The sequence below is a fragment of the Dipteris shenzhenensis genome, chromosome 17 (genome assembly GCF_047967505.1).
Source record: "Dipteris shenzhenensis isolate YYH24624 ecotype China chromosome 17, Dip_SZ_1.0, whole genome shotgun sequence".
In the NCBI taxonomy this organism is placed as follows: domain Eukaryota; kingdom Viridiplantae; phylum Streptophyta; class Polypodiopsida; order Gleicheniales; family Dipteridaceae; genus Dipteris; species Dipteris shenzhenensis.
The window spans coordinates 11421115-11447937 of NC_141612.1; the positions used below are offsets into that span (position 1 = coordinate 11421115).

The following is a 26823-nucleotide window of genomic DNA, read 5'->3' on the forward strand; positions in this document are numbered from 1 at the left end:
GAGAGATTTTTCAAAGTAAAAATAATAAATATAAAAATATTTTAATTAAAAACCATTTTAAGGGTAATGCCCCTTTTACAAAGCACACTTCTAAGGTCATTTTCACATTGTTCTTTTCCCACACTTGAGTAACCTTGCTTTTCACAGCCTCCTGTTTCATCTTCCGAGCAGCCTTCTGCACTCATGGCTTCCCTTAGAGAGGCGTTTGACCAATGGATTTCATCCACTGATTCCCATCCCTCTGTAGATCAGATTTACCCTATCTTCTGTGAGGCATTCCATCTTGAGTCGCAATTGTGAAAGCTCTCCTTTCTGCTAATAATCCCTCTCTTTAGTTTTTTGATAGACTTGTCCACGGGCAATCTGTCGTGATTGCTAACTCCCCTCACCAATGTGTTTCATTGGAGATTTTGAGCTCTTTTGACCAGAGTGCTAACTTCAAGAAGACACTAGGTAGGGCCATGGATAATGTTCATGTCTCTCTCCATGAGTACGCTATTCCCAATTTTGATAATTCATCTTCCCCAATTCATTTGATCGAGAGAGATGTAGCCCTTACCGTTCTACTTGCAACTAGTAAGTTTGATGGGGATGTCGGTCCTTCTGCATTCATAAGTGGTGGATTAGGTTCTTGGGGGGGGGAACTGTTATGGATAAATTTGACCAAGGTAAAAGGCATAAATATATGTGTGTGCTTGTATGTGTGCATCAAGAAGTGGCGGAGGAGATGACATAAACCTAGACATAGAACGTGAGGAGCGTACTATTAACCTAGCTGAGGAGCAAGTTGAGAGTGAGGTTATCTTATCATCATATGCGACTCGTGCATATCCATCCTCCACCTATAATCCAAATGAGGTAGCAACCAAGCCACACCTCACTTTGGTTGATCCAATTAGGATTGAGGGTGAGGAATACCTTACCCTATTGGAAGTGATGGAAGAAACCGGTCTTCGAGAGGATAAGGTGCTATGTCGGCTCTCGAATGAAACCTTTGATGATGCCATTGAATTTGACGTCCCAATAGATGCAGCAATCGATGAGATTGCATGCTTCGATGACTCTAGCCTCACCAATCTGGAGGTAATCCAATGAACACAGAAGACAGTCAAGGATGCTACACCAAAGTATAACATGTTTGATGAGCAGTTTATGAATTTGTAGATGGTGTTGTTCAAGGAGAGAGATGAAGGACCTGGCACCTCGAGCCAGCATGAAGTTCAAGACCAACCACAAAAGGGAGTCCAGTTGGACACTGTAGTTAGCTGACACCATTCGCGATAAAGCGAAAAAGGTATGTAGGTTTGCCAGCTTCATCATGTGATTCAATATCATTTGTATAATTCTAGGTTCCATTTTAACAAGGAAAATCCATGTTGTGTCTTCAAATGGTAGGGAATAAAAAATAGGGTTTCGGATCTAGGAAGCAAAACCCAACAAATTTTTTTAATTTCAAACCCAGGTTATCCTGTAGGTATACCAGGTAGGTATATGCATTATCAGCCCAAAATATGCCCTGTACCCTACATCCAACATCGTGCGACCAGGGCCCAGTTTTTGTGAAAAGTAGGCTTTGGTTGCACGATGTCAGATATGGGGCTTACAGGGCATATTTTGGGCTCAAAATTCATACACCTACCTAGTACACCTGCAAGATAACCTGAGTTTTAAAAAAAAAACATTTGTTGGTTTTTGCTTCCTAGATCCTAAACCCTATTTTTATTTCCCTACCAATTGAAATTAAATAAATTGAACTCTCCACTCCCACACCCCCACCCACTTGACCTTGACACTCCACTTTGAGAAAAAATTAGGTATACAGTTTTCTCACATAGGAGACAAAATCAAGTTTAGGGTTTTTATTCAGCTAATTGGGGACAAAGTTAGGAATAGGATTTTCTCACATAGGGAAAATCATTTGTTAAAAATATCAGCTCCATGAGACCATTGAGGTCTTTATTTCCATGTGCTTGATTTATAGGGTTAAAAACCCCCTGCAAGCCCTAAATCCAACATCATGCGACCAGGCCCAATTTTCCCTGGTCAAACGATGTTGCAAAAACTGGGCCCTGGTCGCATGATGTCAGATTTAGGGCTTTTTTGGGGTTTTTTACCCTATAAATCAAGCACATGGAGATTAAGACCTCAGTGGCCTTATGGAGCTGATATGTTTAACATATGATTTTCCCTATGTGAGAAAACTCTAATCCTCATTTATTCTTGAAAAAGGATGTTTTCTTAATGTATATAATTGCAAATTATGGTTCAGGGTTTTGATGTAATATGTTGGTTGCAAGATATCTTGTAGATTGATCAATATGTTGGACACAAGGGTGAAACTAGAGGATCTTCTGGTGGGGGGATGGCTTTGATTGGCCACTATGTGAATAGAGTGCCTCAGCACATTTTGGTCTTCCATTGGCAAATATTGCCAGATGGAAAGTTAAATATTATGAAGTTCAAGGTCCTTAGTCAGATGGTGAAGATGAGGGCCATCTGTCTTACTGTAGATCATGTTGTTTTGATTAGGCATAATGTGGCTTTATTTTGTTCTCAGACACATGATTCGGACCTCTCCATAGCATCATAGCTATTGTAGGGCTAGCTAGTGTTACGGATCCCCAATCCATAGAAAATGAAATTGTGCAGCCCTCTCTTCTTCAGCAAGCTAAAAAGGGAGCTGAACCAAGCAAGAAGAAGTGTAGGCTAGAGTAACATGTGCCCTAAAGTGGATGCTCTTTGTAATACCACTCTGAGTCAATAAAGAATGCAATTTTCAATTGATTTTCTTGTTTGCTACTTAATATTGTTTCCTTTTTCATGTAAGTAAAATTGAGTATTATTTCCTTTTGCATGTCCCATTGAGATTTGTTGGATATTATTTCATTTTGCATGTAAGTAAATTGAGATTGCAAACACAAAGGCAAAATATTATTTATTGTTTCAAATTGCATGTAAGTAAATTATACAATGAAAATAAATTTGAGATTGGAGATACGAAGATGATGTGAAAAAGGACACTTTATTATATTCAAAAGAGGATGATACAAAAGTGATGCCCAAAGGCAGAATACACCAACTAAACCCTCGCCTAAGGTGTATATACAAAAATCCTAAGTGTTCTTGGGCTTCCTAAGATGCACAATGAAACTGCATATCCTTTGTGGTCACAGTGACCCTTTTCCTATGGATTGCAGCCAATTGCCCCGTGGTCTTGGATGCTGATCCTTTGCTCTCATCTTTATCCTCTGCTCTATCCTTCATTGTTGCTCTTCCTTGTGCTCGTCCTCTATGATGTCTGAGTCCTCGGTCTCTATGTCCCAATCCTCCTAGGCCTTCCTCTGAGTCCTCGATCTCTACGTCCTAATCCTCCTAGGCCTTCTTCTATCCCTCTATCTATGGCCCTGCCCCTTGCTCCCTCTATGGTTGCCTCTCTAGCCTCCGAAACTACAATTTCTCCCTTCAGCGGGGATCATCGGGGGTGGGGGGGAGGAGGAGGGGCTCTCACTCTCTGTCTCTAAGTCTGGATGTGGGTCTTGCTCTGCCAATCTCCTTGGTGCCTTGATCTTGGTCCTGGCCATAGAGGATGGAGAGAGTGTGCAAGAGAAAGGGTGACGGCGGTGCGAGAGAAAGGGTGGAGTGTTAGGCGCAAGTGGGAGGGGGTGTGGGAGTGGAGAGCTCTTCAAACAATGAAATGAAAATGAGGGCCCACCCATTCTTTTATATAGGGCCCAAAACCCTAATTTTTAAAAATACTTGTTTTTAATATAAACCCTAAAAGAATTAAAATTGGTGCAACCTTGAGCTAAAAACTTATAATTAACATCCAATAACTTAAATTTTCCCTTTTGTACTGCAATTCATGGCCATTATATGTTGGCTTTACTGCAAATCACATAACTAAAATTACAAAGGAATTCTGAATCTTATGCACGGGCATCCACATTGGAAGAGCCTACACCATCATTTTCATATGTCTCCATCCATATGTGCCCCTATCTATGATGGGTTGCACACCACTGCATGATTCTGTCTTGTGTTTGATGAGTTGTATATTCTTCTTCTACATTCCGTGTTAACGCCTTGCACTACATGAGACACTAAGGACTCGTTGAATGCTGGTCTTCAATACGCCTATACCACCATTGAACCAATTGAACCATTGGGCTTGACTTAGTAGTTCTACCACCCCTGTGTTGGGTCGCTCTGTTATATGCACAATGTGCTTGCCAATGCAATTTTTCCATGTCCTAAGTGGACCACACTCTGATGCTTCCATAATTCCATGCCATGTATGGTGCATGAGCGTATAAAATGTGCTGCCAAATAGAAAAACAAATTAGTAAGCATAGGACCATTCAATATGCACATCTCAATGTCCAAGTTAGAGATTGCCATGTGCTGTGAAATGATTCTTTCCCCAAGAAATCTCCATATTCAGGCTAAAGTCATTCACAGCATTGATGAAACACTTTGCATCATCATCGTTGAACCTTTTCTACTTTTTCGGGTACTCTATGAATTCTTTTTAGCTTTGTAGAGTTATATTTTTTGGGTATAATTTGTAGTAAATGTACCAAGCTATCAAGAGCTAGCCACACTCGAGCCTTTTCCACTCACCATTGTTATGACCTTTGATCACACTTGGGATATCGGTTTGATTAAAAAAACCACTTCAAAATTGAATGTGACTCTTTTGGCACCTGCAAAAACAACTCACATCCTATTTCAAATTATTCTAAGTCTTTTTACATTACCACATTAAAATTCAAATTTTCATCGTATCTCAAAGTCAGTCAACCATCAAATCTCCTGTTCTGACTGCACACTAAATTGTCTTGCATCATCAAGCTCACAACTTGAAGGTCCAGTATTATATTCATCATTGTTAAACTAACTCTTTCTAATTTTTTGTCTTTGACCACATCATTTTCATTAAGCTTTAGTACGATCTTCAGTTGACCATTTCATTCCTCCATAGGCATATCATAAAACTTCACCATGGCTTGCAGAACGCTTCAAACATCCATCACAAAGTTGTTGTTGACTGTCAATTTCAATTGTTTAGACTCTCTAGCCTTCATTTTCAAAGTTAGTGTACTACATACATGTTGGGGCTCATCGACTAAATCAAGTATGCCCAAATTGAGTGCATGCCTGGCCTTATCGACATCAGTCAGTTTAGGAAGCGGGGTTTAACTTTTGTTCCCATAGAAAGACATGCTATTTTTAAGCTCTTAAATATGAGCCGATATGCCCTTGTACTTATCCCTACAGTATCACAAACTCCCTATGCACTAGTTGCATTGAAATGCTCCACAACTTTGTTCATTGACTCAAATGTTATCTCTGATTTTAGACTTTTGAATTTTGGATATTGTATAACATACTCTAACATTGTTTTTGTAAACACTGCACCAGAGTGTTCATCATGGATAGACATGAGTTTTGAAACACTTCTACAAGCTCTCACTCAATGCTTCTAGTGACCACTTTTCTTGGATATTTCATCCAATGGATGCAATTTTCTCTTACATAGTCTTGGACCCATTGGAGCATCCTTCATGAATGATAATATGTTTTCTAGCAGTTTGATCTCATCCTTTAGAGCTATGTTTTGCATCTGTAAGTGAATTGCATTTATAGTGCTCTCTCCCACAAACTGAGCATCTAATGTTTGAACCTTTACCTGTAACTCTTGATTTTTCTTCTCTATGCCATCGTACGAGGATGTCCATTTCACGAGCGACCGGGAAAGAGCCAAAGTTTGAATCGAGCAACTGGGCAATGAAAAAAGTCTATCTAAATTTGTTTCATGATAACTGATAAAAGATAAAAAATATTCGCATGCATTGCTAGAGCATGGACAAGCACATGTTTAACAATGGAAGAAAACTCCAAGTTAAACATATTCACCCAAAAGAATTGAAAGGTGCTTACTTTGCATTGTCTTTAAGAAAAGATACATTTGAGATTGATAGTGCATCCTAGGTACGAAATCACTCACACAGCAATCTGCAAAATCTCTTCCACTAAAAGAAAGCCCTACTATGCATTTTGGTTTGACAGTGCATTGTAGGAGCAGAATCACTAGCAATGATCTACAAAAACTATCTTTAACCTATTAACCATGGACAAAGGAAAAAAAAAGCAAGGACACATGGCAGCTTGGAAGAGAAGATCCTGTCACGTGTCACAAAGAAGGAGCTCTTGGATGGAGGTTGGGAGATGGAAGGAGGTGGAAAGACAAGAGGCAGGCTTTGAGTGGGGAGGAGGTGGAAATACAAGAGGCAATTTTGTGAGGAAGGAGGAGATAGAAGGTCAATGGAATGGCATTGTTCTAAGGTTTTGTATGTGCATTAGTGTCACATCCATGGTGCACATGGTTATGCCATACCTTACATCCATTCATGCAGGATAGCCAAGGAGGCTTGGGACACACTTGCTAGACTGTATCAGGTGTGCAAAGAGTCACGCATTGCTTTTTTGAGAAGGCAATTAGAAAACATCAAGATCTTAGAGTGAGACAATGTGGATGAGTTCCTAAATGACTTGAAAGACTTTAAGGAACAATTAGCCAATATGGATGAGTTTTTTGTAGAGCTATATTGGTGCCCATGATTCTTAATGATATGCTAAATTCATATCAAGGCTTTGCCATGACCATGCAAATGTTTATGTACATGGCTAGAACCCACAATGAATTCATGTTTGATGAGCTTACCAATTTACTCCTACAAGAGGAGTAACCTAGGTAGAACCACAGAGGTTTGATGGCTATAGATCAAGCCTTCTTTGCAGGCCATCAGTGAAAAGGAAAACCCTGTGGGGGTAATAGAAGCAAGTCTATTTTGGGCTGATTTTTCTTCTTGCCCTTAACCTTGGTTGAAAATGCTTGCTCCCCACTACGACAATGTAATGACATATTCTTTCTAGTTCTCCTGCAATAAGAGTGCTACAAACTCTTCAAAATTGAGAGGATTTTGTTTTCCCCTCATTGATAGATCGAGCAATGTGTGAAAAGAAAGATACAAATGTAGAAAGGAGTACAACATAGTGGAAACAGGCTGTGCATATGGAATAGCGTCATCCATATTCAAGAGTTGCTCACACAAATCTTGAATTCTAGTGATGTGTTCTTGCATAGATTCCCCTTCATTCATATGTACCCCATCAAGCTCCCTGTGCAAAAATGGGACTCTAGCCTCATTTTGAGCTTGATACATGTTTTGAAAAATATCTTCAGCTATTTTTGAAGTTTGAGAGGGCCTTATATGAGGAATTATAAGCTCATTACATTAAGTGAAATAAAAGGTAATAGCGTCATCCATATTCAAGGTAATAGCGTCATCCATATTCAATAGTTGTGCATATGGAATAGCGTCATCCATATTCAAGAGTTGCTCACACAAATCTTGAATTCTAGTGATGTGTTCTTTCATAGATTCCCCTTCATTCATATGTACCCCATCAAGCTCCCTGTGCAAAAATGGGACTCTAGCCTCATTTTGAGCTTGATACATGTTTTGAAAAATATCTTCAGCTATTTTTGAAGTTTGAGAGGGCCTTATATGAGGAATTATAAGCTCATTACATTAAGTGAAATAAAAGGTAATGATTGGAAATGATGAGCATCCCACCACCTCTACTCCAGAGTAACACCTATAGGTCCTTGCGCTTGTGCTTACCTCCAACTGTTGCAGCTTGTTGTTGTCCTTATTGCCGCCCCACCATTACGATCCCCCTGACTGCAAGAGCATCAACCAAGGCAGTCTTGATTGCTTGTGACATAGTCCCATAGGCCCTTGGCAACCATAATATTATGAATCATAAAGCTCAAAAGAGAATAATTGGCACCATCCAACCTATCCTCTTGGGCAAGCATATGAAAGATATCATTTGGATTATTTTGTGCCATTTGAGCAAAGCAAAAAGGGGCAAGAAAACTTGAAAAACTTCACGTGTTGTGGACACCAGGGACAAACAAGAAAACACTTTCAAGGCCAATAGTTGGCTTGAGGATGCACCTCAAAACTTCTACAAAATTCCCTTATTGGGTTATGTACTACAATCTCAAAATTCTATGCTAAAAAATAGCGAAAATTCTCGGCTCAACAATGCATAAACCCACTAGATTCTCAATCCATAAGAGTGAGCATAAAAAAACGGCTTCAAAAATAGTACAACATGGACTAAACCCCCTCCCTCCTCTTCTCCACCCTCTCCCTTTCCTTGTCCCATCGCAGTAGTCTTGATAATTTCTTCCGCTTCTTCAGTTCCCAGTCCTTGCTCCAAGCTTATCTCCCAGCCCTCGAGCAAAGGGGAATCTAGGGCTTCTCCCCCCCCCTTCTAATTTGAGGCTTTCCCTTCATAGATGCATACCGTCTCCCCGCAAGCCACAGCCTCTTCAACTTCGTCAAAGACAGGTGGACCGTTCTACTAGCTCCTAGGCCCGATACCACACCATGGGCAATCCTAGCCAAGGGAGTTCTAGAAGCTGGGACCCTGAACTATCTTCATGTCCCTCACACGCATCCTCTTTCTCTAGAGGGGCTCCATCAATGTTGTTGGATCTTGCACTCGACCTTTTTGGAGCCTTCAATTTGCCTCCATCAGAAGGAGTAGTCGACCCCATATCTATTTAATTACATGATGAGAGCATAGATGTATCACATGATGGACTAGTGGATGGGCCCAAAAGGGATCAGCTTGTGGCTCAACCATGGTGATTCATCTATTTACTAGCTCAGCTTTACTACAGAGAGATTGGGAGAAGGCTAGTAGTTGTAGTTTCTACTTGCCACCAGAGGTGGAAATCATGCAGCTGACTTATTAGATGCTTCAGTAGTGTGCCAATAAGTTTGGGGTGGATGTTTCCTTCATGATGCAGTGGGAATAGGAGGTAGGCATAGAGCTTGTCATAGCCCTTGGTACGTTGGCTTATAGATATAGAAGAATCCCCTTCCAAGCCCCTTTCAAAGTCACATAAATTTGAGACAGTGTAATCTCCCAATCATAGGCAATCCTTGTTCACTTTGTCCTCCTTCCCATGAGTTGGACTATGGTGAGTTGGAACGTGCATTCCAAGTGAAGCAAAAAGATCAAAAATAGGTTTAGCCTGTAAGAAAATAGGTTGACCAATTGCTATGCACGTTTGGAGAGATAAAACCTATAAAAAACAACGCATATAGCTATAGATACTCTTTAAAAACCTTGAAATAACTCAAACGTATCTTGCAATGTGTGTATTAGTTAAAAAAAAGGTCAATTAGCTTAGAAACTACTTCAAAAATGGTAAGATATCTCTAAGAAGCTTCTAAAAATAGGCACCTTTTCCTAGAACAACAAATTGAAGTTGTTTTTGTTGAAAGCAACTCCAAAATGAAGCAAGAACAATTGACTAGTAAGAAAACAGCTTGAACCAGTAGGAAATGAGTTGCGTAGCCCTAGTGAGCCTTAGGAAGTAGGCATCTTGCCCTAGAACAGCTATAAGACATGGTGGCTGATCCAAAATAGGTCAAAATTGATTGAAAATACTTCAAAATCCAATGTACTAAAAAATATCAGCAAATGCCATCCAAAAGAGGCACCTAGACCATAGGAACCTGTAGGAGGTGGCTACTTGTCAAACTGTTCTACCAACATAGAGGGCTCCTGCATATTTTTACCACCTAGCCACAAGACTACGAGAGAGCTACGTGAATCCTAGATTATTTTGAGTTTCCTCCACCATCTTCCTCTCTGATGGACTTGTCTCTCTCTAGAGCCTCCCCCCCTTGCCCAACACTTCCATTTGGCCCTCTCCTTTAGTGTCATGTGTCTCGCAGGAGACCTTACAATAAGGGCCCTCTCTTGGAATCCTTTTGCACCTCAATATTGCCTAAGCCTAGGTGCGCGACACTAGACTCAATCCCTCTAGACCACATTAATGCAAGTGCTATCGAGCCCTTTGGTTTCCCGCATTCCCATAACCAAACTATGGGCTTTCACAATTATGGCTGACGTAACATTCCCTTCCCCTTAAGAATGGTTTACATCCTCAAAAGCAAAAGTGGTAAACCTCATTTGGATATTGCTTACCCTTTCCTCGAAAGCAAAAGTGGTAAACCTCCTCTGGACATTGCTTACCCTTTCCCATGTTGAACTCTCTTCAGGTCTATATTTCCACTTAACCAAACATTCTTACCATTTTCTATGTCGTGTTCTTTCTTCTTGTCTATCTAAAATTCTTTCTGATTTGTGTGGTAAAGATGTAGGTTCAATGAGTTCAACTAGGACTTCATTTCCAATAAGATATCATTATCTCCTAATTTTCTTTTTAGCCTACTTACATGAAAAACTGGATGTACTCTACATCCCTCTGGTAAGGCTAATTTGTAAGCAATTCTCTAATCCTCTTAAGTATTGTGAATGGACCACAATACATAGGAGAGAACTTAGGACATTTACCTGTCTTTAAAGATTCTGAAGATTTATGTACCCTGAGATAGACACTCTCATTTTCTTCAAAATCCAACCTTCTACAGTGGGGTTTTGCATAACTTTTTCCTCTATCTTGAGCCCTTATTATGCTATCTTTAGCTAGCTTAAACATTTGATTCATATCCTCGAGAAAGCTTTTGGCCGCATGAACCCTCTCTTTTTCAAGTCCCACTACCAATGGGGCTCTAGTTTGAAATCCATAAATCATCATGAATGGACTAAAAACTGTAGTTGAATGTTTCACACTATTATATTCAATTCTAATATGGGCTAATACTATTCCCAATCAGTTTGCTGTTTGCATACATATGATCGAAGCATATCCTCAATAGCTTTGATTGACCCTTTGAGTTTGACCATCACTCTATGGATGATGTGCAATGCTCATATTCAAAGAAGTTTCTAACCTCGTAAACAAAAACCGCCACAAATGGCTATTAAATTTGCTATCTCAGTCACTAACGATACGAATGGTAGCCTTTACAATTTATAAATATGCTCCACAAATAGCCTAGCTAGTTCTGGAGTTTTAACCTCTTCATTGGTTGGAATAAAGTGAGGCATCTTAGTCAACCGATCCACAATCACCCACACAAAGTCGTGCCCCTCTGTGTCCTAGGTAATCCAACAATAAAATCCATGGAGATACTTTCCCATTTGCTAGATGGAATCTCCAAATGGGTGTAAGAGAAGTCCTACCTTAAGGCATTCAACCTTATTAACCTTGCACTTTTTGCACTTCAATACATAATCTTGGATGTTCTTATCTATTCCAAGCCAAAAGAATTGCCTCTTTAACAACACATACGTCTTTTGAATTTCGGAGTGCCCAGCACTTGGACTATCATGACACTCGAAAAGAATTTGGCGCTTGATGTCATTATTATCCAGGACACATACTCTACCCTTGTAGAGTAGATAGACATCTTCAATATTATATTTTTTCCATTTGAGTCCTTTATCACCAATTTGTGGTGTGCCACTATTTCCATGTGACTCCTTAGTGAAAGCTACTCGATTAGTTGGGTCCCTCTTCTTAATTGCTTTTCATATTTCAAAAAATAGAATCAGACCCTCTTCTTAATTGCTTTTCATATTTCAAAAAATAGAATCAAAATCACATTTTCCTTTTAAGGACTCTAGGAAATCATTTCAAAATTGAGTAATAACAATTGGCATTTGGCTTAGGGACTTTGCTACCACATTGAGCTTCCCTTTTCGGTATGTCAATTGAATATCAAACTCTTGCATTATTTTAGCCCATCTAGCTTTTCTACCTTTGACATCTGGATGATTGCAAATCCACTTAATGCTTTCTTGATCAAACAAGATCTCAAATTTGGAACCATACAAATAATGCCTCCATTTCTTCAAGCATAGATTATAGCATACAGTTCCTTCTCATATGCCAAGTAATTCCGTTGGGCACGGTCTAACTTTTTGCTTCAAAAGCCACTGGTCGACCCTTTTGTAAAAGCACCACTCCAACAACAAAATCACTAGCAATCTGTTTCAACCACAAATGGTTCATTGGGATCCACTACCTTTAAGATAGGAGCAGACGTGATCGTCACTTTTAATTTCTCAAAGCTATTATTTGGAGGTTCAATCCCATATGAAGGTACTTCCCTTCCCCTTAAGCTGGTCCATCATCGGAACAACAATCTTAGCATAATCTTAGATGAATCTCCTATAAAAGCCAGGTGAACCTAAGACTGTTTGCAATTCTTGTAGTTTTGTAGGATGTGGCCATTCCAATATCGCCCTCACCTTTCCAAGATCCATGTGAATCCCTTATTAGGATATAATATGTCCCAAGTACTTCACTTCTTTTGCAAAGAATTCACATTTGGATTATTTTGCAAAAAGAGAGTGTCTCTAAGCAATTGGAACACTTTCCTCAAATGTTCCAAGTTCTTTTTCCTCATTTTACTATAGATTAGGATATCATCTAAAAATGCTATAGCAAAGTTTTCTAAATATGGCCTCAAGACACTATTCATAAGTGTCATAAAAGTTGTTGGAGCATTTGTTACACCAAATGGAATTAATTTAAACTAATAATGCCCATACTTAATACAAAATGATGTCTTAGGAACATCCTCTTCTCTAAGTTGCGCTTGGTGATAACCTGATCTTAAGTCAATTTTAGTGAAATATTTTTCCCCTTGCAATTTATCAAAGAGCTCATTAGTGTGAGTCATAGGGTATTTATTGTTTATCGAAATTTTATAAAAGGCTCTATAATCTATACATAAACATATAGTGCCATCTTTTTTCTTACCAGTAAAATTGGTGATGACCATGGTGAATTACTAGGTTGAATTTGGCCCTTCCTAAGGTATTCGACTAATTGTCTTTTGACCTCACATTCTTCCATTTGACTAAGACTATAAGCAAGTTTACAAATAGGGATAGACCTAAGAATTATGCCTATTTTATGATCTACATCTTGCTTGGGAGGTAAAGCATCAGGCAAGTCACTCGAAAAAACATCTTTAAATTCAACAATTAAATCCTTAAAGGAAGATTCATAATTTTTAATCACATCAAGAGAATATTTATTCTTTTCTAATGTAGGAGGAATAAAATCACCAATAAAATAAAGTTCATAGAGATATACCTCGCATTGTTGTTGTTGTAGAAGTCATTCCAATTCCATCAAACAAATAAGAGGAGAGTTGGGCACATCATGTTCTCCTTGTATCTCTAAGATTCTACCATCTTTTTCAAACATAATGGCATTATTTAAATAACTCCACTATGAGCTATGCCCAAGACTATACAACCACTCTCAACCAAGCACACCATTGGTTTGATCAAGATGCATGATTTGGAAATCCAAGGCATCTTGATAACCTTGGATATCCACCTCTACACCATGAATCATTGTGTCCCAAACCTTTTTATCACTATCCTTTTCTAAGACCACATATTTATGGGCACTTGGACTCTCTCGCAACTTCACTTTCTTAGCTAGCGAATAGTTCAAGAAATTGTGTGTGGCATTATCATCGACCATCACTCTTACTCTTTGACCCTTAACTTTTCCATGCATCCTTATTAAGTCATGAGGACCAAAGGTGAGCTGCCACATTGCTGATGATAGACAGCATATGTGGGTGCTGTCCTCATGATAAACCTCTACCTCAATGTACTTTTTAGAACCATTATGCGACAACACCTGCACTACGTGTACTTGTTTTTGTGGAGGCTTATTTGGGGGTTTAGCTACCACCTGTTTGTTTTTAGGGAAGTTCCAAGCAACATGACCTTTGCCCAGACATTTGAAGTAAATATTTTCTTGTTTGGCCCTTTTCTTTAGGAGAGGACATTTTTGTGTTTGAGGTTTCTTAGGTGGTGCCTGAGAACCCTCTTTCTTGAAACTGATTCACATGTATGATTTTTTCCTCTTAGTTCTGTTAAGAAGTGAAACTTTTATGTTGGAGTAGAAAGTTTGTATGCCCTAATAAAAATAAAGGATTCGCCAAGATTTATAACTTTTTCTTCAAATTTTGAAAGAAAATATATGAAATTGTAAAATGTTTTATTGATATTATGAAACCAAAAAAACTAGCTTGATACACTTTCGCTAGGATTTAATATTAATATTTAAGTATAGCTTCGATAAAAACATCCTTATGAATCTTGAAGTGCCCCTTCCATTTCAAATTGGGAAATTCATTGAACTTAGGAACAAAACCTGTTTGTTTCAAAGTTCCATTGGATTTTCCCATCGTTTCGTCGTATATTTGGGCATACTTAATTGCTTCTTCAAAGGTCTTGGGAGAATTTCTTCTCACCTTGACCTTATAGGTGTTTTTCAGACCTCTCACAAAATCCCTTATTTTCTGGGATTCATTGATTCCTTTCAACTTAAGGACTACCTCTTGATAGTTTGCTATGTGCTGGACTAGAGTATTCTTACCCTCAACACAATTGTCCCAACCTCCCAAGCTCATTTTTAGGTAAAAACTCTTTTTAAAATCCTTGTTCAAATTCAGCCCAATACCTAGGGATCCTATTATTTTCCCTGAGGCTCATCCACTAGTTATAAGCCTTATTTCCAAGGGAAAGACTCGCTTCCACAACTTGATTTTTAGGAGGGGTATTCTTGAGTCGATGGAAGTCTTGCCATTTTTGCAAGAATGTATTAATCGCATCCTTATTGCATTATTTTTCTTCCCCATTGAAAATTATTGGTTTTAAGTCCTTAAGTATGGTTGAGGTTTCTTTAAGTTGACTTTTCTTAGAGGAGTCGGTGATTGTGCCATGGGAGTTAGCAATTGTGAATCAGATAGTTTAGATTTGGCTTCAGTTAGGCTTTTAATGTATCATTAAGTGTCTCTAATTTCTTTTCTATATTTGGGTTTGAGTTTCAAGTTTAGTGAATTCCAAATATAGAATTCTATAATCATCGTAATAAACATCCTCCATTTCCATATTATCCTTTTGAATTTTGTTATGCGCTTCCTCATGTGTCTATTCTTCTAAAATTTCTTTTCCTTGTCTAGCCCTTTCCTCTTTTTCCCTGATCGTCTCCTCTCTTCCTGGACTTGTCATAAAAAGAAAAAACATGCGAATTTTCAGAAAATATAAAGCTAAATGCTTTATTTAGAGAAAAATATGATGGCCACTTCCCTTTCTTAAATTACTCTTTACCTGACCTTTATTTAATTATTCTCAACCTAGTGTTTAGTTGCTTAAAATTTTCTTCTCTTTTTCTTTTAAAACTTATTAATTCTTTTGCTCTTAATTTGTAAATTTGTTTCATATATTTTTTTCCCCTTTGCTACCTTTTTTGCATTTTTTGACCAAAATTATTCAAGTAAATTCTCCACGTTTGGTATAATTTCTTCATTATCTTTATTCAAAGTCATTAATTGTTGTTTCACTTAAGGGTATGGAATACCCACCTTAATTGATTTTTCAATTAAAAAATGGGCTACCCCCCTTGGGACCTTTTTTCAAAGGGTTTTCTCTAATGGTTGTGCCCAACCCCCTTGCATTATTATTCCTAACATGAATTGTGGTTTAAAATATCTTTATGTGACATATTATTTTGAAATCTCTCATAAATACCTCATGATTTGGGATTTTTTCACTTAGGTTGTTTTCACTAGTGGGTGTGGACTACTCCCTTGTAATGTTTTGCAATTTTTTCACACTAGAACTTGGAAAGGTGTCTTTGTTCCTAGGTAAAGCGATAACAAGCCAAGGAGCACACACATTACATGTCTTCCCAAATCAAGCTATATTGTTCTAACATATGGTTTTATTTGGATGTTGGCAGGTAAGTGGATCTTGACCTTGAAACTTAGACTATCTAATGGATTTGACACTTTTTCACCAATGTGGTGGTTTTTGCAAACTGAATTTTATAAAAATTTCAATTTTGTCAGAACTTTTTGCAACTTCTATATTAAGAAAAACCCACAATTTGTTACAATTTTGTCAAAATATTTAATTTAGTTGTTAATTTAATACACATTGACACTAATTATATTCCCTTACATGAGTGACCATACACCCCCTTTGTGTATTTATAACCCTTGAAATTTATTATTAATAATATTAATTTATTACACAAGTTACCATACACCCCCTTTGTCTATTTATAATCCTTGAAATCTATTATTAATATTATTACTATTATTGCTATTATAATCCCTTACATGAGCTACCTTTGACCCTAATTATAATCCCTTACATTAGTTACCCTATGTCCCCTGTGTCTATTTATGACCCTTGAAATTTATTATTATTATTATCCTATTGCATGTAACCCCCTTCTTTCTTTGACCTTGCCCCCCCTCTCTTACCTCACCAAACCCCCCTTACCTATCCTCCACCAACCTAACCACCCCTTAACCAATATCCCAACGCCATTGGCACACTTGCCTTCCATCGCCGGCACGTCCCACGGTTCACATCCTCGCATAACGGTGGCTCTTTGGTCTCCTTTTTAAAGTGTTCCTTCCTGCGACTCTAAGTGTGTTGCCTTTGCTGCCCTTTTTGTCTGTTACAAAACTTTGCCTCTTGACACCCTACTCTCATGGCTACCTTTGTTACCTCTGCCTTGTCCTTGCTTCATGGCTCCAAGCTCTATCATTTCCTCCTACAGCTTCCCTCTTTCTTGTCACCATGCAAATAGCTCCTATGGCCAACGCTTAGGTGTAGCTTTGTACCCACGTCATGTACTTCCTACTGCTTGTTCCATTCTTAGCTTTATTGTTATTGTCTCTGAGCATTTCTTCTTGCCCTCTTACTATTAATCTTGTCGAGAATTCTCATAGAGCCTTAGCCGACTCAAAAAAATTAATGCACAAGAAAGTCTGTTACCCGCTTAGCGGATCTCTTATTACAAGGTTTTGATCACTCAGTCAGAGCTGCTTGCCTTACGTTCTTTGTTGATTGGATTGATTCTAAATTGCCTTGCTCCCACTTTAATATGATGGGCTTGGTTGTTGCGTTGGCTGTGCTACCTCTAGAAAAGCTTGCATAGGTCACTTATTCGTAGCTCTTAACTCAAGTCTTGGACTATCTACATAACGGTATGGCAGCCATTATACACACCCTTTAGTCTACTCCTCTCAGGAGAACACTTGTTATGTTCTAGTAAGATTTCTATCGCCTTGTCTTCTATGACCCTCTACTTATTAGCTACTTTGGAATGTTGGCAACCTCATAGTACTTTCACAAGTTGTTGGGACTGTGGGTACGCATCCGATGCTGCTCAGTTTTCACATTTGTTTTTGTATTTTTGATGAGGTGTTGTTACCTTTGCCCCAATCTTTCTCGATCCCTTCTATCCTCTCCTTGACATAGCTTTGTCTCCACGCCTTTTTGTAGCTTTGTTGTCAACCTCGAGTGCCTTGGCACTAATGCAGAGATGACTTATACTAATAAGTAAGGCAGTCATACGTATTACGCGTTATGGCAGTATACTTCCAAGCGAAAGGCTCCTCTTCAAGTTGTACGTGGTTTCCAATCCCTGGTTTTGCCCCTATAACTCAGTTTGTTGCCATACCACGTACTGAGTATTTGCACTCCCTTTTTCAATCTCGTTGTCCTTCCTCATGGTTGAGCTGAGGTGCTTTTCTCCTTTATGTTATGACTCAGCGCCTTCCTTAGCTTCATGGATTGGGCCTTGGATTATTAGCTGACCTTTTCTGCTTATAGGCTATTGTCTAGCTCTCTTATGTTTTAGGCCTTTGTATTGATTTTCAACGTAGGTATTGGGTTTTCTGTGCCTTTATTTATATAAATATAAATATTATATATATATATATGTATGTATGTATGTATGTATGGTGTGTGTGTGTGTGTGTGTGTGTGTGTGTGCGCGTGTGTGTGTGTGTGTGTAATTAGATTTAATAATCCCATCAATAAATGAACCATACAATTAATTCAATCATTTGGATAATTATAAAAAGCAATGGAATGATTTTTTTAAAGAAAACTAAATTGAAGTAACTTTTGACAAGATTGCAAACCAAAAAATTGGCAATGAAAGCAAGAGGATTGGTAATAGTATTTTTCTTTATATTGAGTTTGCAAACTTGAGCAAAGAATTAGTACAAAGTGTCGAATCTGTCAGGTAGTCCAAGCTCCAAGGTCAGGGTCCACTTACCTATCACGATCCACAGAAAACCATTTGTTAGAACAAATTTGGTATCATGTGGGAAGACAGGTAATGCCTGTTAGTGTAAAAGTTACATTATTTTATTGTACATGCGTAATTTAATTAAATTTAGAGGATAATCCAAGCCCATCATTTTTTTGAAAACAGTTTTTAAGGGGGGTAATCCACTCCCTTGAATGAAAGGTAAAGAAGCAAAAAAGAAATAAAAAATTAATGGAAAAAACTTAAAGAAAAAATTGAGAGAGTTATAGCTTTAAGAAATGCATTTAACAAGGAAATGTTTTAAGGCAATTTTGAGAGAGAGAAAATTAAAGTAAGGCAAAGAAGAAGAAAACAAGTAAAAAGGAAACAACTAAAGAGAAAGTGACAATGTAGAGAGCTTGAATGTTAGGGATTACATACATACACATTTACGGATGTAACAACTAAAAAGTCAAGGAAATCTTTAAGAAATATAACAGTAAGAAAAAAAGGAAATTAAAGACCATGAAGAAGAAAAATAAGACCCAATTAACTAGATTAGACATTAACGAATAGAGGATACCATTAAACATTAAAGAGATTAAGTAGCTAACTAGCTTAAAGAGAAAATGAAAAGAAGTAGAGAACTTGACCATTAGTAATTAAATAAATACACAATTATAGATGTGTATATGTAACTTAAAAATTAAGAAGGATACAAACTCAAGAAATTAAATGACAATAGTGAGAAAATATATAAAGAAAGGAAAGGACAATTGAAGAAGAAAAATAAGAAAGAACTTAAAAACTATCTTTAAAAATTAAAATAGAGGACAATAAAAATTAAATAAATTAAATAAATAGGAAGATTAAACAGTTAAAGAAAATATAAACGAGGAAGCAGTAACATGAATGTCAAACAGTAAGTGAAAAACCTAGCTAAAAGTGATAGCTTCAAAGGCTTGTAAACATAAGGAGGGTGTATCTCCAAAGAGGGCCAAAAGGAGGAGCCATGAAGAGACATGACCAAGCAATGGCTTGAGGCCATGGAAAATTGTGACCAAAATTAAAGTGCAACCTAGCAATAAGGAAGGTGCTCATCCCAAAATGACTTTTATGAGAAAGAGTTTGACACAGGGCACCAAGAAGATAGGTGAGTGAAGGCACACCGTTGACAAAAGAGGTGGCTACGTAAGGCGCTACTTAAATGCCAACATGCAGTGAGTGGAAGCGAGGAAGAAGGGTGGAAGGGAGAGACACACACATTAATGGGGATGGAATGGCCAACTGGTTAAAGGGGACGACCCGGGAGGACATCAACCACGTAAGAATAGTCAACGTTAACTACATGAAAGGTGGCCATTCTTTTGTAGGTCGCAGTTACGTAGAAAGAAGCTTGTCGCCACGGTAGAGAGTCTTGAGGCAAACCAAAGCGGAGGGAAGAGCAAGCCAACGGGGAAGCCATGGAAAGGTAAAGAACCAAAGGATGAGGTTGGTAGTGTAAGGGCGGTGGAGCAAACCCTGAGCAAATAGAGCGAAGAGAAGCCTGAGGGCCACGAAGGGTAGAGGCACAAAGGAGGCTAGACCCATAGTAGAGCAACGCCAACAACGCCATGTGAAACTAAGGCAGCAAAGGTCAAAGTAGAGAAGAGGAGCGTAGACAAGGTTGGTGAAGCAACTGTGAAGAGCAAAGAGAGCCAATGAAGGTGGTCAAAAGCAAACTCGCAGGGTGACACCATTACGAAAGTGCAGGAGCAGAGATTGAAAGAAGAGAGCAAGCAAGAGGTAGCAGCCAGTAATCAAGAGCATAAAACAAGTCACGAGTTCAACCCACAAATTACTGTACCTTGTAAGCTAAAGGGCAGTACAGGCACGAACAAGTAGATGAGCACGGGGTGAGGTCACCGTGAGAAACTAAGTACCAGAGAAGAACCGTGAAGGAGGGAAAACCGATTGCATCCATAGAGAACTAGAAAGACTATGAAGTCTTGAAAGAATGTAGAAGCACTTTAAAATGAAGCCAACAAATAACGGCGATCAAGAAGAGCCGTGCCAAAAAGTGGAAGGACAATTATGTAAGGGAGGGAGGAATGAAAACAAGAAGTGTTTGGGACGGCTTACCGTGAATCATCCACGATAGCATGAGAACCTGTAGCTGCTTCACATGAGCCCACTTTGTATCTGACAAGTTTGGCCCCCAGCGAGGGCTTCCATACATCATTGCTGGGCAGACCAAGGAGTCAAAAGAAACCCCTTGGTCCGTGGACCCTGAAAGTGCGAGTGAAAGCACTACCTCTATAGTCTAGCAAATGAAGTGTATCCTCTACCTAGGCGGGCCTGCATCACGGGTCTCATAGTGAAGATGGGTCTGGAGAAGACAACCCCAGATACATGTATGATGAAACTATTTGAAGAGGTGACCCATCAAATGTGAACTGCTCTTGGTGCATGACGGCTCGAGATGTATTGAAGAAAATAACCTTGCTTTTACCAAGGTTGACCTTCAAATCATGAGACTCACAAAAAAACTGTAGTGCGTCAAGGTGTCTCTGGAGCCCCTCTGCTGAGGAAGACAAAAGTGCCATGTCATCTGCATATAGCAATATCTAGATTAGAGTGCCAGCAAGAGAGCATCCATCCCCCCTGTGTCTGCATCATTGTCTCGAGCTCGTCAATGTAGAGGACAAACAAGGTAGGTGATAAAGGACACCCTTGTTTGACCCCAATAGTGCTCATAATCTTGTCTGTCCACCTAGACCCTGCTCAGACTCCTGAGACTTTCTCATAAAGTGCCATGACAATCCAAATGATCTCCAAGGCATAACCCAAATCCTGTAAGCATCAGAGGAGGCCGGGGCTCTCGGGACCGTATCAAATGCTTTGCAGAAATCCACAAAGCAACAGTAAACCCTCTGCTTCCATGCCCTCGTCTCCTCGATGATACACTTGAGCGTGAGAATGTGATCCATGGCTCCACGATCCCACCGAAATCCAGCTTGTCCTGCTGCTCTAAGTCCTCAACACTCTGCAAATCAACTGACCTCGGAATCAAGCACTGATGCATAAATCTTGGACATGACATGTCCAATCATAATGGTCCTATAATTCTCCGGGCTCATGGGATCCCCTGCCTTGTGGATGGGTGAAATAGTGCTAATGGTCCAGGTGTGTGGAAACCCCAAACAAATAGCTTCATTAAAGAGCTTTGCTAAGATCGGGGCTAGGAGGTTAATATTGTATGCAATGAACTCAGTGCAAGCCCCTCATGATCCTTCGCTCGGCCATTATGAAGTTTCATTATGGCATTCTTCACTCCCCCCTTAGTGAAGCGGGTGCAGGACGTGGGGCGTGGCATATGTGAGAGGTCAGGGACTGGCTGATTTGGGATGTCATATAGTGTGCATGCATTGTTATGCCATACCTGAGTGTCAGTGAGTGGTGAGGGGGACTGTCCCTCTAGAAATCTCTGCCAAAAGTCCTTAGAATTGTTACTAAACAAAATGTTTAGTAGTTCCTCGTTCCAGCGGACGAAATCTAGTTTCTTTCTACATACCAGTCGACAATACTCACGTAGTGTCTCTGGTTCGCTCGGAAGATTGTTTTTGGCTTCGAATCTGAGGTGACGGCATAAAGCCTTGCACTCATCATCGTACCAGCTATTACAAGGTACAGTCCCAGGTGGTGGTGGGTGGGTGGAGTGAGTGGTGTGAGGGAAAGCCTGAAGGGCAGTCTCGTGTAGTGAGTGGGTGATCAGGGCATCGCGGTCCTCTAATAGGGGTATGAAGTCAATATAAGCGAGAAGTATGTACAGACGGACCAAGTAAATAGGTGAATGATCGCGGTCGAAGTGTATGTCATGATAGGTGGAGTAAGAAATCGGTGGGGTAGAAGGTGTGAGACCACCTAAGGCGGGCCATCTATCAAGACCATTATTAATAATAAGGTCATGCATCTTACTGAGATCCAATAGGGCCTGCCCATAAGATCTGACCGGACCTAGTCTATCAGCCGAAACCTGTAGCATACCTTCTCCCTCAAAGGTCAATGTCTGGCAGTAGAATGGAATCATCCCTGAAGTCAGGAAGTGGTACCTGATGGGCGCTTGTGCTCGCGTTGAAGTCCCAACTAGGAGGACTTCTCCGTGGCTCGAGAAGTGAGCAATGGACTGATAGAGAGTTGCAAATGGAGATGTCTCGGTCTCATCTCGAATATCTCTAGCAAAGTGGGAGGTCTCGAGAGGGAAGTAGCATAATGCAACTTCCTGAGCGAGCGAGCGAGCGAGCGAGAGAGAGAGAGAGAGAGAGAGAGAGAGAGAGAGAGAGGAACGTGTGTCGGAGATTGCAATCCGATAAGAGATTTTCCTATCGGTTGGTATTCGAAATAAAGACACATGGCTGTCGGAAGTTGGCCAGATCTTCTCGAAGTTACGAGGAGGTGATCCGCCAACCAGGGTTTGCTCCGTGAGGTGAAACACGTGGCAGCAGGAAATGGAGTTCCGTGGTGCTTGCGTGCCAGTGCGTTTTCAGGCGCGAGACGGTGTTCCATCTAGCGGAGTGACGTTGCTTGGTGTGCGAGAGAGGCGACACATGGGCATGTGTAAATAGGAGCGAGGGATATCCCTAAGGTTTGGCGTTTTGCAGATGACGTGGAACGTGGCACGTGTGCACGTGAACGCTAGTCTTCGTCTCTTAAATCCATTGCATTTGCCTGGTCGCCTTATTATACTTAGGTCGTCAATCTTAGTATACATCATCGCTGGAGCAGAATTCTTTGCTGTCTCCATTTTGGGATCGCTCCTCGCCTTGCCTGGGGGGTTCTCATCATGTGGACATCTCGTTTAACCGCACCAGTAAAGAAGAACCACCAAAGGTATTCTCGTTTCCTCATCGCCTCTGCCCTCTTCTATTTCTCGTACCATCAGTTTTGGGATATCATTTTAAGCAATTCGTTGCTATGCCAGATGTCTCTGTGCCTCTTTTCGTTTGCCTCTTCCGTCGCTCTTTCGTTTGGGGATTGGAATCTAAAATGTCCCAAGTTGAGGATATTCTGTTCATTTTCAATGCTAGGAGCTGGTGAGCTGGCGTGCCTCAGCATGATTTATTAATTAGACTTCCGTCGACATTTGAGCTTAATGCCAGCTATCTCTAAGCCTGCAGAAATTTGCACTGTGTATAAGAGTTATGCCAAATACCTTTGCATCCTAGGCAATTGCAAATAGATTCAATAATCGCAAGGCTTGCACCTAGGTACCTTCCAAAAATCTCTAAACGTCGAGGCAGCTTTCGATAGGCGCTCTTAGAGCTCAATTACTCCCGTGTGCAATGAGAGGATCGTTGCTTTGTCCCCCATAGTATATGGAATTTCTTAGAAAGCTTTCATTTCATTCCTAAGGTGGCCTACGGTTATATAATATGATTCATCCTATCATGGAGAGAAATTTGATTTTTAAAACCTCCCTTGTCGCTAGGATTAGCAGTGATAGCTTGGCCAGAGTTGAAGCAGACGTAATGATGCCAGAGGATGTTTTGCTCGCCACAGTGGGAATTGGGGCTTATTGTTGACAGGGTTATTTAGTGTGTAAGTCCCTGCTTATTACGGTTTTGGTATCAGAGTAGCTGCTGGGGCATTCCAGCAAACATATAGATGTAGTGAATCTTATCGTCAATTGTTCCATATCTTGGCAGATAGTTGGGTTGGGCTGTCCCAAGGATTTTTTGGTTTATCCCAGAATACAAGATATCAATACTTGTTGCACTAAATTGTTATCCACTGGAAATCCACACCCGCTTCTTAGCTGATTCAAATCTATTCAAGAAGTCGATTAGGGAAACCTGGTAGATGCCCTGAATCATCCATTTCTCAGGTTGCAGCCACTGCCAGAGACTAATATTTCTTCAAATATGTCCTGGGATACAAATTTATAGCAGTACTCTTGCATGAAAACTTCATCAAATTCAAAATTTCCCACGTTAGCGGATCCAAAATCGTTCAGTATAATAGATGTGCACAAGAAAGGGTCTGCTGCATAGAATTACCTGCCAGTGCTGCGCAGCTTGCAAAAAGGCCATAAGATAATGGGAAAAAAGAAAATACCAACGCTGTACTTTGGCAACTAGGCAGTGCTATATGTGTTTTTGTTTAAATGTAGGCTTTTCATGACATTAACGACATTGCAAAGGATTGAAGACAGATTTAGTGCACTTCATGTGAGTACCTCCTTTTTTTCCAAGGGGTTCTGATCATTGCAGAAGTGTTGTGTTTTTAATAAAGCACCACCACTTTCATGCCTGATTTCTTTTGATAATTTTCATGCGTCCTTTTTTAACGCTTCCCTCTATTTATGCTTCAGTATGTATGGACCTTTTGACTACCATAGCAGTTGATTTATAGCTCAAAGACACTGTTTTGGAGCACAAATTCCTCAAGGGCTGACAATGTAGTGCAATCACCTGCTCTTAATGCCTTTAACGTATAGAAGTGATAGATGTCCTTAATGTTTGAATGCAGTTGGACTTTTGACCTGATTTTATGTAATCTGGAACTCTCATTGCAATTGTTACCAGTTATTGTGGTCATTCTTCACTTTTCCTGACTTCTTGTTGTAGAAAAGGGCTCTGGACTCTGGACAGATTTAGAGATGGGGGTAGAACTAGCAGATGGGGGGAGGAGGAGGAGGGAAGAGAGAGAGGGAAAAGGTGTAGGGGGGGGGGGGGGAGAGAGAGAGAGAGAGAGAGAGAGGAGTGACGTAGGAGGAGGGATAAGATTAGAGGTCACATCAAAAGTCCATACATGACTGGGGGATTTGGAGTTATGTAGTCCCTCTCCACTTTCCCCTCTAATTCTCACTAGAGTACTATTAAATGAGACCCTTTCCCCCCCTTCGTTACAGCGATCCCTTCCCATAGAATTTTGCCTTCAAAATTACATGTTTTGACTGTCACACAAGGGTGTGGAGATAGCAAAGTGACGCTGATCAGCCTGTTAAAAGATGGGGGTACTCTTGGACAATGCTCTCTGATTGCCATTATTGCTCATCTGCTGGTAGTCCTTCCCATCTGATGAAGTACTCAATGCATTCCTTGTCGCGAAGTATTTTATCTCTGAAACCCACAATGTGCTCTCCAATTAATATGCTACTTCCCCGATCTTGCGGATGATCCCATAAGGGCCATAATACCGATCATGGTCTTCAATGCCAGCCAGGTGTATGGACCTGTACGGAGGCTGGAGCATGGCCTGCAGGGCTGGATCAGATCCGGGACAGAGGCGGACACATGGTGGGATGTAGTGCTTGGTGCCATTCTCTTTTCCTTTCAGTTTTTTCTTTGACAATTGTGAGTTCGAGATTTTATTCAATTATTGTGAGATAAACAAAAAACAAAAAATTATTTTTCCTGCTTCAAAATAATACATCATTGGCAGAGGGTATTTTTAGCCTCTCTTATTTTGTTTGAGTGACAATGCCAAACTTTACCTTCCTAAAATTGATTTGTATCAGTTTAGCCTTAATTTTTTGATGTTATCATGTTGCAGACGAGTTACTAAATGTGCATTGATACTATGGCAGGCCAATACAATTTTAATCCCACCATACATTATTGCAGAAGCTATGTCAACCCTCCATGAAGGCCTTGACTTGAGATGGTGAGGTCCTATCACACCTATGGAGAGGAGATATGTTGAGCAGTATGTGCAGGCAAGGTATCCAGAATACTATAAAGGGCTGATTGGAGCCATTTAGGAGGACAATCTTCCAAGTGGATTTTCAATTGTGAAAGAAGGTGGGGAGAATTCAGAGGATGGAAAGGGCCGTAGCTCAGACGGGCGATCTCCAGGGGTTGGACCTATGGGTAGAGATTTTTCTGCCAGGTCTCAGGAAAACGCAATTGGAAGAAGGATCTTCTTTGCATGAGATGCTTAAGAAGCGAGCATCTTTACCGGACACTTCAATCTCTGTCCCAGAAATGCATGCCAGGAATTGAGTTCTGAAGCAATGTGGTGTCACTGAAGAGGACTATATTGTTATTTTTATGTCTGAAGTAAAAGAAGCAATGATGTTAGTGGGGAAAGGTTATCCTTTTCAGAGGCACACTGTCTACATGAGCATTCTAGAGGAGGAGGTGGATGCTATAAGGGCTTATGCCATTCACAACGAGGCAAAGTTTATCCAAGCCCCTGCAAGTTGGTTGGACTTGAGAATCGCAGGATCACAGGTGTCTCAACATTTTAGAAAAAAGATTAAGCATACTCCAAAGGGTTTGTTTGCTTATCCAGTGGATATAGGAGGCACTAGAAATTCATTGCATTGGGTTTCTGAGGCACAACGGAATCTTTGGCATGGCTTGTGCTTGAGGAAGACAAGCTCAACTTAACCCTACATAAACCTGATTTCGTGCTTTGTTCTCTTCCTAAAGTGCCACAGCATCCTACTAAAATCACTCGTCTTTTAGTTCGAAGAAGTTCTTTTGTAACTGCACCCAAGTGATTATTATTATTGGGCAGAGAGAATGTATTTATGTTTCGGAATCCAAAACTGGTAGAAGGCTGCTGTTGAGATTTTGAGCAGCCCCCATTCTCTTGAGAAATCGATGGGACTTTTTTGCATGGAAGTCTAATTTTTTACAAAAAATTGTAACTTTTGTGAATATCATGCAAGAAGGTTAAAAACCGTTGTTGCATTAGGTTATCTCCAGGCCCTGACTATTGTTCTGTCTCTGAACTGATAGGCAGTGTGT

At 40.0% G+C, this 26823-nt stretch overlaps 1 pseudogene across 1 annotated transcript; it reads left to right on the forward strand.

Annotated features, from left to right (window-relative positions):
• Positions 1-22920: 22920 nt before the first annotated feature.
• LOC147891685 (uncharacterized) lies at positions 22921-26658 on the forward strand (annotated as a pseudogene). The gene is made up of 3 exons (XR_015542506.1): positions 22921-22957; positions 25288-25422; positions 25656-26658. The product of XR_015542506.1 is annotated as an uncharacterized LOC147891685 (transcript).
• Positions 26659-26823: the final 165 nt, after the last annotated feature.